This window comes from Choloepus didactylus, chromosome 8, assembly GCF_015220235.1.
Source record: "Choloepus didactylus isolate mChoDid1 chromosome 8, mChoDid1.pri, whole genome shotgun sequence".
Taxonomy (NCBI): domain Eukaryota; kingdom Metazoa; phylum Chordata; class Mammalia; order Pilosa; family Megalonychidae; genus Choloepus; species Choloepus didactylus.
Genome location: NC_051314.1, coordinates 20,262,962 through 20,277,671, shown reverse-complemented (window position 1 = coordinate 20,277,671; position 14,710 = coordinate 20,262,962).

Here is a 14,710-nt window from a genome sequence, read left to right as displayed (position 1 = left end):
CTTCTTATATGTATTGTCTTTCGTCCAAGGTTTTTAGTTTTAATGGAGAGGACTAATGAGGAATGGGGCTACTGCTTCTTGGCCAGAAATGAAACACCCACAATACATACTTTTTTAACTTACCACAGTCTACCTTCAAATATTATTACATCACTTCATATATAACACAAGATTCTTACTCGAGTAAATGTAAATTTTTCTTACCAATTCTATTGATTTTGGCTTCTGCAATGTCTAATCTGTGTTTCCTCAACCTAACCATTCTGCAATGCTCTGATCGTGAGTGCCCTTTCTGCACCATTTTCTGGAAAGTTCCCTGAATAGAAAGCTGGTGGGTGTGTATTGTTTCTCTTCTTTAAGGAATCACAGTCCTGCATTTCCTATTGTAAAATGGCTTAAAAATGATTTCATGTATTTTCCTCAGTGATCTAGTTGTTTTTGGAAGGAGGATAAATTCATTACTAGTCATGCTATTGTGGCCAGAAACAGAAATCCATGATGTAAACATTTCCACTTGAATAAGATGACATCTATGGGGTTTCCTCATTAAGTCAATTAACAGATACTTGTACTTAGTAATTAATTAGTAAATAATGAGCATTTTGTGATGACATACAATGAAACAGCATAAAATATTTTGTTTTTTTAATAAAACCTTTACCAACCAGTTTTAGCATTGATGATTTTCAGCCAAATCAATTATTACTATACTAGTGGCTAAACTGATGCCCTCCTTCTTTCTACACTCATTAATTGGCATTATACTGAAAAGTAGAGGTTTCCAATTTCTCCTGTTTGTTTGTTTGTTTACATTATTTAGAACTTACAAATTAGTCTTAAGCTATAATCCATTATTCTTGTTATTTATTTGATAATGAATTTTTAAAATATTTAGCCAATTTGTCCCTTTCAAACCAATCTCTGTGTATATTGATTTAACCCTCTCATTTTCTAAAATCTTTCTTACATTCTACTACAATATTCTCCAGATTTGTTTTGTCCTTTCCTTGCCCCATGTGGAACTGGCCACTTCTCTAGAAACCCCTGTTTCTTTAGTAAGTAACTGAATTTAGAAGTCAGGATCTGTATGTTTGGTGTACTCATTGCTTCCAGGATATCACTGCTTCTTCAACCTTTCAGTTGACAGAATTTTAATCCAACATTACTGGGTATACAAGTATAGGTTATCAGCCCTGTTTTTATTTCAGTAATTTAAATTTGTCATTTCACTGTTGCTTAGCTTTCATATTGTCTGCTGAGATTTCAGCTGTCATTCTTATTGTTCTTACCCTGAATGTAATCTGTCTTTACTTTTCTGAACAGTTTTAAGATTCTTACTTAGGTGTAATGTACTTTGCTTTAATCCTCATCCAAATTCATTGAGCTTCTTGAATCTGTAGGCTTATATATTTAATCAAATTTGAGACTTTCTGGCTGTCATCACTTCAAACAGTGTTACTCCCAGTCTCTCCTTTAACTCTGGCACTCCAATTATACATATGTTAATATGTTGGACCAGGTCTCCCATATGGTTTATGCTCTGTATTGTTTTGTTTTTCTCTATGCCTCAGTTTGGATATTTTCCATTGACCTGACCTCAAGCCTATTAGGCCCATTTTCTGCTATATTTATTTTGCTGAATCCCAAGAGTCTAATATCTAAATGTTATAGATTATCAATTTCATTTTCAATTTGAGTATAATTATCTGTTCAAATACTTGCTTTTTCATCTCTATCCATCTCTTTCTCTATTTTCTTTTCCATATTAATCCTATTTAATTGCAATTCCCTGTCTGCTACTTTCAATTTCTGGATCATCTCTTGGCCTACTTTCATTGAGTGTTTGCTTCTTAATTATTGATAACTTTCCTTGCTTCTTCAGAAGCCTGTCAATTTTTTACTATAGGCGTAACATCATTGATAGTATGTTGTGGGAGATGTAGATTATATTCTCTTCTTCTAAAGAGTGTTTATATTTGTTCAGGCCATCATTAAGTTACCAGTGGATCATATTCACCATTTTAAGGCTTGAGTTGAATTAATTTTCCCTTACTTCACAGATTATCTCATATTTATAGCATGGTAATTACTCCTAGGGAGTGGTCTTTTCTGGCCTAAATTAAAGTTGTCTCATTTTCTCAGATATTGCTAGGATATTGCCTCAGCACTCTGTGACCCCTGAAATTTGTCCTTACTTCTCATTCTCCTAGTAGCATCTCTTTTAGGCTTCCACATTCTTGAGCTGTGCTTTCATATCTTATAAGTGAATCAAGAATTTGCAGTGAATATGTGTAGATATATGGGGCCTTCTCTGTGACTTCCTATTCTTTGATACCTGGTCCATAACTCATTCTATGAGATCAGAATCACTCTAATACAAAAGCCAGAAAAAGATACAGGAAAACAAATTTACAGATCAATATCCCTTATGAATGCAGATGTAATAATCCTCAAAAAATACTAGCAAACCAAATCCAACAACACATTAAAAGAATTATACACCATGATCAAGTGGGATTTATTTCAGGTATCCAAGGGTGATTCCAACATCAGAAAATCAATTAACATAATACACCACATTAAAAGAATGATGGGAAAAAACACTTTGTCTCAATTGATGCAGAAAAGGCTTTTAGCAATATCCAGCACCCTTTCTTGATAAAAACGCTTAGAAAACAAGGAATAGAAGGAAACCTCCTCAACATGATACAGGGCACATATAAAAAACCCACTGTTAACATCATATTCAATTGTGAATGACTGAAGGCTTCCCCTCTAAGTTTGGGAACAAGACAAGAATGCCACTGTTACACTGTTATTCAACATTGTATTGGCAGTTCTGGCCATAGCAACTAGGTAAGAAACAGAAACAAAGGCATCCAAACTGGAAAGGAAGAAGTAAAATTTTTCCTATTTGCAGATGACATGATCCTATATAACAAAAGTCCTGAGAAATCCACAAAAAAAGGTACTAGAGGTAATAAATTATTTCAGCAAGTGGTAGGATACAAGATCAGCATACAAAACTCGGTAGTGTTTCTATACAATTTGAAGAGAAAATCAAGGGAAAAAAATCCGTTTACAATAGCAAGTAAAATAATCAAATATTTAGGAATAAATATAACTAAAGATTTGAAGAAATTGTACTCAGAAAACTACAAAACATTACTAAAAGAAATCAAAGAAGCCCTAATATAAATGGAAGGACATTCCATGTTCATGGATTGGAAGACTAAACAGTAAGTATTTCTCTCTCCCTTCCTACTTTGTCCTTTCAATTCAGGCTCAACTTAGGCATCAACTCTCCCAGGAAGTCTTCTTGCTTCTTCCATATTTGGTAAAGCTCTCTTCTTGTGCCCCAGTAACAGCAGCACAATGCTTATAGTTTACCACAACTACTGCCCAGTGAATTGTAATTCAAAATAAAATGCCTATTTCCTTGATTGGGCCATGAGCCAGTGTCTGACTCAGTTTTGTTTCTCAAGCACCCACAGTTTGTGGCATACTATTGGCAGTCGGTATTTGTTTGCTAAATAAAGTATTGAATAAATTCATGAATTGCTCTTTCAAACATATTTCACATACATGCCCATAAGATTCTCTCACTGAAAACATAGTGTGCCAGTTTGAATGTATTATGTCCCCCAAAACTCCATTATCTTTGATGTACTCTTGTGTGGGCAGATGTACCAGTGTTGATTAGATTGTAATTCTTCGAGTGTTTCCATGGACATGCACCCCACCCAACTGTGGGTGATGACTCTGATTGGATAATTTCCATGGAGGTGTTACCCCACCCATTCAGGGTGGGTCTAAATTAAATCATTGGGGTCATATAAATGAGCTGACAAACAGAAGGAACTCAGTGAAGCTGAGAGTGACATTTTGAAGAGGAGCAGTCTAGAGAGAAACGTCCTGGGAGAAAGCCATTTTGAAACCAGAACTTCGGAGCAGACACCAGCCACGTGCCTTCCCAACTAACAGAGGTTTTCCGGACACCATCGGCCATCCTCCAGTGAAGGTACCCGATTGCTGATGTGTTACCTTGGACACTTTATGGCCTTAAGAGTGTAACTGTGTAACCAAATAAACCTCCTTTTATAAAAGCCAATCCGTCTCTGGTGTTTTGTGTTTCAGTAGCATTAGCAAACTAGAACACATAGATTTAAAGATGAATATTACGATATGATGATGGAGAAAAATATAGTAATATGAGAAGTATATTCTGTCAGAACTAAAGGATATCTTAAACAGCAATTCCTACAGTTGATTGTTTTATATATATATATATATATATATATATATATCCTGACTATTCCCTTGATTTTCTGAATTAGAATCTCTGAGTGATGCCCAGGGACCTACATGTTTAAAGAGATCCATGTTTGGCAAGGTCCATGGGTGAGTCTGCAGGTCCTAGTTAAGGAATCTCTTGCCTTTGGGTTCACACTGTTTGGTTTTCAAAGTGATTCAGTAGTAGGTAGCTCAGATTTTCAGATCTGAAGGGAGGCCTTCAGATTCCTGGTCAAAAGTTCACTCATAATAGCTCTGTGCCCCTGGAGTAGCAGGTGCTTTTCAAAGGTTGGTAGATGGTGCTGGCAAGATGAGCACAGACATAGCCATGTCATTCACCAAGATGTACCTCTGTGAGTGCTGTTTAAGGCTAATCTGCAGAGCTTGTAGAATGCCCATGTGGCATCAGTGGGTGGCCCCTTTAGGATCCATGTTTCTTTGCCCAAAATACATAACAGAAACCAACATATTTAAAATCTTAAATATTAAAAATTAAACAAAGGGAATCATGCAAACATACATCTTACAATGTGCTCTTTAAATTCCCTCTTCTAGATTTCCCTTCTAACATATCAACATAGATTCTGTTTTTAAATATTTTGGAAATAAGTTTTTGTTTTACCTCAAGCATAATCAACAATATTTTTCTGAGGATTTTATATAAAAAGAGTATATTAAATGTACCAAATTATACTGCTCATTTTCCTAATCCTGGATTGAGTCAAAACAAACATCATTTAGTTTTCCCCCTTCATTTGAAGAAAACTACTTCTAAAACTAATTTTAGTTTCTTTTGTCTATAAAAGATAAATATGGGGGTAGCATGAAATGATGTAAAGAGTTGAATATACCATTAAGGGCAATATAAGTAAAGGGTATTATTACATGCCATAGTAGAAGTGAAGGGACCAAGACATGAGAAAGGTAGGTATTTCTACCAATCTCTCGTTTAGGTAGTAAATGTGTTCTCTTAACTCACTGTCAGGACCACTTCCCCTAAAGAGACCTTTCTTCATGTAGGCTATTCCTGTTGGAATCAGTTAGCTGTTTGCACACAGGGGGACCAGCTTGTCTCCCATGTTTCTAAATGGTGGACAGAGGAAAATCAGTTCTGCCTCTCTGCAACACTGCAGTGTGGCCTTCAGAATCCAAACCAAGTAGCTTTTTTTCTGACTTTGCCATTAAGTAATGTCACCATGGGCACGTTAGCACATCCTTAAACCATGTGAAGTAAAGATGGTTTAAAGGAGCAGAGAATATCTAGGTGACACATTTATAAAAAACCTTTCAATCTCTTAGATTACCTAGTGGGCGGTCCTGGAGGTTCTTCCCCTTTTCATTTCTTGGTGACTTGTCAAGGAACTGGCTCAGCAGAACTGAGTTTACTCGTTGGATAAACACAGGTTCTCTAACAGCTGCAGCATTGGAATGGGTATTCTGCTAGCTAAGTTTCAGTCTAATAAAGTTATTTCCCCAGCCAGAAAGCCTTCTTTGTTAGGTTACTGAATGTTGCTTCTCTTTTTCAAAATTGCCTGCAATTTTGTAGAAAGCTATGGAAGTGAGGTCCCTCCACTGGAACACTTTCCTTGGTGCTTCCAGGGTAGCCAAAACTGACACATTTCTCAACAGGATGCCAAGAAGATAAGGGAAACAATACACCCTGTTGATGCAGCTGTCTGATGTATTCTCCCAATAAATCTTCCTTTATGTTTATACTGTATGATATGTGTGTGTGTCCATGTGTGTCTGTGTCCCTGACTCTTGCAAAACATGTTAATAAAGCAGAGTTGGTGTTGGGTCTCAATTCTGGTTGTATTGCAAAATTACCTGGTGAGCTATTTCAGTTATGATTCAGTAAGTGTTGGGTGAGTTTTGGGCAGCTGATTTAAAGTCTTTCAGCTGATTCAAGCACCATCACGATTGAGAATGGAATCTGTAGCCATTATCCCCATGAAGTAGCTTGCACCATGATCATTGGCCATGGGGGGCACCTGAGATATTTCACTGGTTCTATGAACATTTCAATCAAAGAGAAACAAGAAAGGGTAAATAAAGATGAAAATAACTTCTTAGCCATTCTGCTAGTTGGAACTTTAGGTCCTGGGGACCCTGAAGATCCCGGGGGACCTCACAGAATTTAGGACTTCCAGGAGAGCCACTATCAGCCAAGGCTGCTAGCAGAAACAGGGTCCAAATCCAGCAACCTAGAGCAAAAAGTGGATTCACAGTGACTGGGTGTTAATACCACAAACATGAAAAGAGCAAGTTTCTTTCCCTATCAAAGGATAGCAAATGCTAAGAACCTTAAGAAATAAAAATTTGTTGGTCTTTAGATCCATGAAATACTTCAAGTATCAGAGCTATAGCCTGGCCATAGAAGATTAGCAAAGAGAAAAAATGTATCCAAGTTAGTGAACCCTCCTCCCCAGGTGTTCGCTAGAGGGGCACAACATCTAGAACCAAGGAGCCACTAATCCATAATGCTTCTCTCTGGCAGACTCAGAGATTCTTGTCGCTGCTCAACTTCCATATTGAATAGTTTTCCCAAGTTGTGTACTTTTGATGATAAGGCACCTGGAGTCCACACACTAAAGCATTAGAAAGATGGATGGAAACTAATATTTTGTTCCAGTAATTCTCCATATATGTCTTCCTTAAATTTTACAACTCTGTAAATTATACATATAATTACCAATACTTTATGGATAAAAGTAGGTGAATTACGCAAGCTTGGAAGTGGTCAAAATAGGATTTTAATTCAGTTTTTGTTTATTTAAGAACATGAAAATATGATTTTGATGCTTGTCTTCATGATGTTATGTATTATCAGAAGTCAGAAATTAGGGCCAGTTTTGCTGGCAATAATATAATTGATACCTCCTTTGAGGTAAGAATTGAAACTATGTTGTTACTGAGTGATAATTTAACATTTACACACTATTTTTATAAAAGTTGATTCATCAGTGTTAGCAATGCATTGGAGCACTCTCATGAAATTTCCTGTAGGATGGGAAAATATTTTTAACCCATATATGGAGAGTCCTAATTTCTATTCAGACATTAATAGCACTGCCTTTGATGGGGGATAATGGGGATAATGGAATGTCATTGCATACACTTACACTATGGACCAGCAATTCCACTCCTACCTAGGTGATTACTGAAGAGAAATGAAAACATGTGTACGCACAGACACAACACCCATAGCAACTTTATTAATGATAGCCAAAAACTCTTTAAAAAATCCAAATGTCCACCAAGAGAGTAAACTGTTATATTCATACAATGGAAGATTATTCAGCAACACAAGAAACAAAGTACTGATGAACCGCAAAATCATTATGCTGAATGAAAGAAGCCAAACATATAAGAGTACATACTATTCTTTTTCAATTTTTAGTATATTGGAATAGCTAGAAATAAAAACCTGAAACTGTTGAACTGCAACCCAGTAGCCTTGATTCTTGAAGACAATCGCAGAAATACATAGCTTACATGGTGTGACCATGTGATTGTGAAAACCTTGTGGCTCACACTTCCTTTATCCAGTGTATGGACAGATGAGTAGAAAAACAGAGACAAAAATTAAATGAGTAATAGGAGGTGTTGGGGGTGGGATGCTTTGGGTGTCCTTTTTTACCTTTATTTTTATCCTTATTTCTATTTTTTTGGAGTAATGAAAATGTTCAAAAATTGTGGTGATGAATGCACAACTATATGATGGTACTGTGAACAATTGTACACTTTGGATGATTGTATGGTATATGTATACATCTCCATAAAATTGAATAATTGCAAAAAGAGTACATACTATGTGGTTCCATTTATATGTAGGACTGAAATATATAACAATGGTTCAAGAAATGAGAAGGAGCAAATGAAAGCACACTGCTGTAAGGTTCTTAAATAATACATGAAGTAGTATAATTATGTTAAGGTAAATTGTGACAAGTAAAGATACATTTTATAAAACCTAGAGCAACTGCTAAAACACAATCAAACAAAAAGGTGTAATTAATAAGATAATAATGGCAACAAAATTGAATTTTTAAAATAATTAATCCAAAAGAATCTTGAAAAGAGCAACAAAGGAAAAAGATCAGACAGAACAAATAGCAAATAAATGGCAAGGTGGTCGATTTAAACCCTAACATGCTGATAGTTAAATTAAATATAAATAGTGTAATACACCAATCAAAAAACAGAGATGTTCATACTGAATAAATAGCAAGACCAAAATATATTAGGTCTACAAGAACTACTTTAAATATAAATATATAGATTCATATATTTAAATATAAAATATAAATATCAGAATATATACATATATATACATATATATATATATATATATATACACACACACACCATGCAAACAATATTCATAAAAAAGCTGGACTGGTTTTATTACTATCAGAAAAACTAGAATTCAAAACAAGGATTATTACCATGAACAAATAAGAACATTTCATAAGGATAAAAGGGTCACGTCTTCATCAGGAAGACATAGCAATCTTGCAGATATATGTCCCCAATAAGAGATCTTGAAACTGCTTGTTGTATACCTGACAGAACTGAACTACAAATAGATAAATCCACAAGTTTTGTTAGAGATTTCCAAATTTCTCTCAGTAATTGATAGATCAATTGTACAGAAAATCTGAAAGTATATAGAAGACTTGGAAAAAGCTGTCAATCAGCCAGTCCTAAACATTTACAAAACATTCCAAGAACAGAATAAACATTCTTTTCAAGTGAACACTTAACATTTGCTAAGATAATCCATATGTTGGTCCATGAAAAAAGTAAGAACAAATTTAAAAGGATTGAAATCATACAGAGTACAATTAAACATGCAAACGAAACTAATTTAATCAGAAAATGTTAAGTCCAAGAAGGTGACTTCTTTGTATTCTGAAGTTCTCACTGCCATATGGCCACATGACTGGACAAAGTGTTGGCATCTTATAGAATTGCTTTTGCTTGTTTGTGCTCTGATTAGGCTATTTATCTGGGTAAGAAACATGGTCAAAAACAACCCGGAGAAACCTACCTCTGTGGCTAAGTAAAGGATATTGCACAGGATGTTATTCTATTGTACCACGGGGAATAATTCTATTTCTCCTTAGCAACTAACTTGCTGTTATTTTATTAACACTCATTTGAAATAATTTTCAAGTAATTAAACCTACCAGGTATCCATTTTCACAATGACGAAAAACACTCAGATTCCACCTTAGGGCTCATCTTTGATAAAAGGTATGAAGACCTTCAGGGTGTACATTTGTATAGTAGCCTCTGGCTCCACTTTATGACTGGCCCTCTTTTTGTTTTTTCCTTGATTTTTAGCATGTTGTTTTACTATATTTCATGTATCATAGTAAGGTTTAATTCATTTTCTGAAATTAGACAGGCATAAATAATTTCTATTTTGTTGAGCAACATTCTAGGCCAGCAATATATGGAGCACTTTGCATCCAATATCATATTTGACCCTTGCTTACCTGCTGGTGAGTGAGACGGCTGAGATGGGAGGACATAATGGCCACGAAGCATTCAGCAGTGCTTAACCCTGTGGGCTCTCACTGAAGGGCAGTTTGGAAATATCTTCATAGTTGTCCTGCCTACTTCACTGAGCTGTTTAAATGCAACAATTAGATACTATTTGCAAAAGCACTAAGTAAATTATAGAATGCTTTGCCTATGAACCATTTCATTGTTTTCATCTCAAGACTATAGGTATGCAAAACTTAAATCTTAAGTCTTAGCTCTACCACAGTGATATCTGGAGCAATTTCTCTCACTTCTCTGAATTAATTTGTTTTACCTCTCCGAACTTAAATTCTCATTGATTAAAATAAAAGTCACAAGTGTTAAGAAAGTTCAAAAATAATTATCATTATTGTCACAACTGACAAAACATACCATTCAGTAATCGGGTATTATTTTAAACTTTCAAAATATATACAAAGTATTATCATTTCAACATATAATCAATATAAAAATTATTAATGAGATATTTTACATTTGTGTGTGTGTGTGTGTGTGTGTAGGTGGGTGGGTGGGTGTGTGTCAAGTCTTAGAAATCTGGTGTGATTTTTATCCTGAGGATAAAATTTCAGTTGCTTGACAGCCATATGTGGCCAGTGGCTATTCTATTAGACAGGGCCACTTTAGACAATTTTTTTTCTGGCCCTCTCTTCCTCTTCCAAGGTGTCAGATTCATGTAGGAGAGACTTCCCTCATTGAATTCTCATGGCCTTCTAGGTACCAATCTATCTCAATATATATATATAATCTAGCTCTTAGATATAAATCATCTGTTCAATCTACAATAATCAATCTCTGATCCCCCAAATGTCCATTGTCTTCTTAAAAAGGAGCTGCAGGCCATTTTACTTATAATAGTGAGTTACTTTAGTATGCAATACTAATATGTACTAAGCACACAATAAATGGCAACTATTTTCTTATGGTTTATTTCTATTTATTCAATTAATTACTGTGTGCCTGCTATGTGCTGGGACTGTTCTAGTTACTAGGAAAACATCAGTAAACAAAACAGGTAACTATTTACAGCAGCATTATTTGCCATAGCCAAAAAGTACAAAAAACCCAAATGTCCATTAACTGATGAATGGATACAAAATCTGGTATATCCATACCATGGAACATTATTAGCTATAACAAGCAATGAAGTACTAATATGCACTACAACATGGATGAATCTTGAAAACATTTTGTTAAGTAAAAGAAGCCAGACAAAGGAGAGGCTAAGCCAGAATTATGCCTAATAGTCACCTCCAGTGAATCTCTTTTGTTGCTCAGATGTGGCCTTTCTGTCTGTAAGCTCAACTTGGAAAATAAATTCATAACCCTCCCCCCAGTGTGGGCCATGACTCCCAGGGGAGTGAGTCTCCCTGGTGACATGGGACATGATTCTCAGAAATGAACATCAAGGGATTGAGAATGCCTTCCTGACCAAAAGGGGGAAAAGAAAGGTAACAAAATAGATCTCAGGGTCTAAGAGATTTTAAAACTAGTTAAGAAGCTATCTTAGAGGTTAGACTTATGCATGCCCCATCTGTATATTCCAAATGGCCACAGTAAGCAAAGCTCTAATCAACAGTAGTCCTGACACTACTAGAGAACTTAGGTATGTATCTGAGACTCTATAAAAAGTTTCACTCACTTAATTTATTTTTCAGAAACTTAAAACCTCCAGAGTGTTCCTATGCCATATAAGTCCCCAAACTCAGAGGCAACAGCCACTTTAAGAACATCAACCAGGAACAGCCCCCTTCTCCATAATGTCAACACCCCTTTTCAATATGAACAAGTTATGGTGGTCACGCCCAGATATCCCTGAAGACTGAGAAAGTGATTAAATGAGAGGGAGGGGTAGCAACAGAGAAGATAGGATTTAACAAAGGATTACAGACACTGAATCTTTACATAATTTTTTTCCTTTAGTTTCTAGTGTATTAGAATAGCTAGAAGGAAATAACTGACATGGTAGAACTGTAACCATAATATTCTTCAAAATTTGCTCTATAGCTACTTGCTAAATTGTATTTTGAAAGTTATCACTTTTCTGTATATATGTTATATTCCACAATAAAAAAGAAGTCAGATATAAAGTCTACATATTGTATGATTCCATTTACAAGAAGGTCCAGAACGGGTCAATCCATAGAGAAATAAAGTAGATTTGTCCAGAATAGGTAAATCCTTAGAGACAGAAAGTAGATGACTGGTTTCTAGGGGCTGAGGGAAGAGGGGAAAGAAAAGTCACTGCTAGTGGTTACAGGATTTCTTTGTGAGGTGATGAAAGTGTTCTGGAATTAGATAATGGCGATAGTTGTACGATTTTGTTGATACACTAAAAACCACTGAATTGTACAAGCCAGTGTTTTCTTAATTGAAGACAATCTTCTTAAGTGTCTTCTTAATATCCTTTCTCTCTTTAGTCATATTTTCTTTCACCTCCTTGATTTGATTTAGGAGGGTTATTTGAACATCTTTGATTAGTTGTTTCAAATTCTGTGTCTCCTCAAGTTTTAATTTGTTCCTCTGGCTGAGCCATATCTTCCCATTTCTTAATATAGCTTGTAATTTTTGCTGATTTCTACTCATCTGATTATCATGATGCATTTACTCTGAACGTCAGTGTACCTCTCTTGCCTAGGGTTTTATTGTTGATTGCCTTTGTGTTAAGGCTCTTCTTTGACACTTGGTTCAACTTTTCTAGACACTTAGAATACCCCATGTTTGACTGATCAGATTTTTTTCAGCTCTTCTTCGTCTGATTCTTGCCCGGGATATGTTGCTCAATTTTTAAGATTGCAATATTTGTGCAATTGTTTCACCCCCAGGAGAAAGTTTCTTTTCCTCTGTTCCTTATTTAGGAATCTTGATTAGTTCTGTTTGTTTTGCTTTTGTTGCTATAGTTTATTTTTTACTCTCCTTTCATTGTATGTAGCTGCTTTTGCCTGGATGGTAAATTCTGGGAGGAAACTCACCTCAGAGAGGACTTTCCCAACTCAGTATTTCCCAGCTAAAATAGGACCAGGGACCCACAAAGCAGTTGCAGGCTTTCTCCAAATTTTACAGGGGAGGGGCTCAGGAAGGATGCCAAAATCTTTGAGAACTCCCTGTATCTGCGCTTTCCTGGCCTGGCCAGCAAATTCAGACCTTCAGCTAACTGTTCCTCATAGCCCTGAGGGGAGCACTGCATCTACCTCCACCCCGCTCTGGGGTGGGGCTGAGGCAATGGCTGCCACCACATTGGAAACAGTAGCTCTGAGTGGGGACCCAGCATCTGAACTTGCTAATCAAAAGCCATGATCAGTGCTTGGCCATGCTTCCCCACCCCACCCTCCATTCTTAGGGAAGAGGCTTTTTATGTCCCTTTCTGACAGCAGCAGCCAGCCAGGGACTGGATCCTGAGGCAGCCACCCCATGGAGAAAGCTACTCACAGTTCTTTACTGCAGTTTGTCAGCCTCTTCCTTCCTCTCTTCCCTGGATGCTGTACAGTGTTCATTGGGCCTCTGGAGGTCCAGAACAGTTGTTTCAGACAGTTCCTACCTGTTTAATAGCTGCTTTGGAGGAAGGAGTGAGTCCTGGAGATTCCTATTCTGACATCTTCCCCAGAAGTCAGAAACCAGTTAAAATTTTGCATGATAGCAATATAATATGGCTTACAAAAATAAAGAAAATAAACAAATTGGCATTTAAGAGGATCTCTGAAGAATCCACAATGCAAAATAGGAACCAGAAATAGACTCTAAACTTCAGGTGATTTGAGATCCCAAATCAAAAGACAGTTTCCCTCTTTCTCCTTCCCAAACAAAGAAACACTTTAAATTTTCCCCAATTCAAGCCCATTTCCTTTCCCAGCCTCTCACTCAAAATTCAGAATGGTCTACAGAACTGTCTTAGATGTTCCTCAGGTAGGATAGAGTCAGATCTCCAAGGAGAATGATTTCTGCCTTTGAAACTAGTATTTCCCCTTGGTGGGTGGACAGTGCCATAGAGCGTTCAGACAAGAGAATTGCTGAGAAATGATCTATTTCTCTGGCACCTCATCTTCCTAATGCTCAGTCTATCCACAGGTGTGCCAGCAGTATCTGTATCTACAGGGATAGCTGTGAAGTCTTACACAGGAATCAACGCCTTTAGCTGAGGGATGGAGAGGCTGTTCATAGTGAGGGGAGAGTGTCATGAGACGAAGCTGGAAAGGCAGGCAGAGGTGATGAGATACATGCTAAGGTGAGACCCATACAGAACTGCTTGTTTTTTCCCCAGTGTCTAAAGCAATTTGGGTTTCTGTGCCTTTGTTCATGCTGCTAGCTCTTCCCAGAATGTTTTCCCACTCACTCTGTCTTGTGAATGCCGAGGTCTCTTGTGAGATTAAGCTGAAGCCTCACAATCTCTATGAAACCCTGCATAGTCACCATTTCACTGCCCTTCCCTGGAAGAACCAACTATACTTTCTTCCCCATCATCCTCCTTCCCTACATTACGTAGTTTGTGTATCAATGTCTATAACATGTAGACTGTAGGCCTTGGAGTGCAATGAAAAATGTCCCCCAAGATTAGCAGAGAATCTCACAATTAATATTATTAGTTGCATCAATGAATGAAAAAAGAAATGAACAAATGGGAAAGTTTGCACATATCATTTGGAAGAATCAAATTAAAAGCCATAAGAGCAGAAAAATCAATGTCATTAGGAGAGAGGGAAGAAATAACAGAACTGGGAGGTTGGAAGGAGCAGAGTTGTAGGAAACAGATTCATTTCACTGCCAGAGAAAGAGCTATTTGTGTAATACTAAAATGAATATAATAATGATCATTATCCTCATTATTTCAGAAGCACAAGAGAGCCACAGAATGGCTTATGATGGGATGAAA